This window comes from Grammomys surdaster, unplaced genomic scaffold (assembly GCF_004785775.1).
Source record: "Grammomys surdaster isolate TR1022 unplaced genomic scaffold, NIH_TR_1.0 65, whole genome shotgun sequence".
Taxonomy (NCBI): Eukaryota; Metazoa; Chordata; class Mammalia; order Rodentia; family Muridae; genus Grammomys; species Grammomys surdaster.
Genome location: NW_021604567.1, coordinates 14401917 through 14403665, shown reverse-complemented (window position 1 = coordinate 14403665; position 1749 = coordinate 14401917).

Here is a 1749-nt window from a genome sequence, read left to right as displayed (position 1 = left end):
CCTCCCTCCCCCTCCCTCTCCCTCTCTCTCTCTCTGTGTAGTATGACTGCGACTGGTAGTGCATTTGCTGCACATCTCCATACATGGAAGCCAGAAGCCAGAGATCTACACTGGGTGCCTTCCTCTATTGCTCTCTACCTTTCTTTCTTTTTTCTTTTTTTAAAATAGGGTCTCTCACTGACCCCAGAGCTCACTGATTCAGCTAGATTGGCTGTTAACTGAATAATTTGAATCCACTTGTCTCAGTGCTGGGGTTACTGCCCAGCAAGCTTGTGCAATTCACTGTTTCTGCTGTGGTTAGAGATGTGCTGCTGATTTTATGCAGGTGCTTAGGATCCAAAATCACATCCTAACACTTTCACATCAAGCACAATGTCCATCCATCCATCTCTCATAATTATTTAAGAAGTATTCCATCACCCTCTTCAGGTGAACACGAGTGCCATGCGTGAAGGCCCTTTCCTGCTTATTTGCTTATCTCTAAGGTAAAGAACAGCTTCAGTCTCACTAGATATTAACAATGATAGCCTTTCCTAACAGTAATTCATTTCCTATAATTGCTGCTCTAGATAGCTTCAGTTAGAATTAAAAAATAAAGTACAGAAATTGTTACAATATTAGTAGCCAGATTGCATCTTAGCTCCTTCAATGATCTCATGGTAATCCTCACTTTGCAAAATACTCACGCTTCTCCCTTCATGAAATGCTGTATGCATATGTGTTCTCTGTACCAACAAGAAGGACTCACAGCTTCAGCAATCTGTAGAGGAATGGAGCGATCAAAGTATATGAATTCTTTCATTGATTAAGCATCCTGTATTGATGATGTACATGTTATTATTTTCTCTCCATCTATACTGGTGGGTTTTATGTCAATTCAATTCAAACTAATGTCATATGAGAGGAGGGAGCCTCAAGTGAGAAAATCCACCTAGCCCATTGTGGATGGGGACACTTGTCCACGGGGAGAATGTTCCTGTGTTCTCTAAGAAAGCAGGCTGATCAAGCCATCGGGAGCAAGATAGTAAGCAGCACTCCTCTGTAGCCTCTGCATCATCAGCTCCTGACATCAGGTTCCTTGCCTGATTGTCTGTGATCGCGAACTGTGGTATAGTCTAAGCAAAATAAACCCACTGTGCCCATGTGGGTTTGGTTATGGTATTTTATCAGAGCAACATAATCCCTAACCAAGGCGTCACCTCAATAAATGAGGTAAACGCATTTGTGTCATGGAGTAATAATCTGAGTGCTGGAGAACTGTGCTAAAATATCACATGCTCCTAGGCTTTAAATTTCATGCCCTTGCATGATACCACCTCAAGGACCTTTCCCTGTCCAGGGAACTCTGTTTCCTTGACATTCCTTCTCTCCAGTATCAGCTCTTTTGAATCCTCCAATTCTATGAACTAAAGGTATTTTCTGCCTTAGGTTAAATTATAGGATATACATGAAACCACCTCTTAAGATGTTTAATGTGTATGTAAGTGTTTGGTAGTTGGCTATAGTACTAATATTTATGTTAATACTAATGCTAATAATGTTTATATATTATACTAAAACATACATATAAATTTATGTTTATCAATAATTTATATAAATATAATAGATTATATAATAATATCTTATATAAAATATAATACATTGAACAATATATTATTCTATAGTATATATTGTATTAAAATATAAATTATTATTATTGGTGTTAATCATATTAGAATATTCGTCTTGTGTGTGTTTTTTTTTTAATTT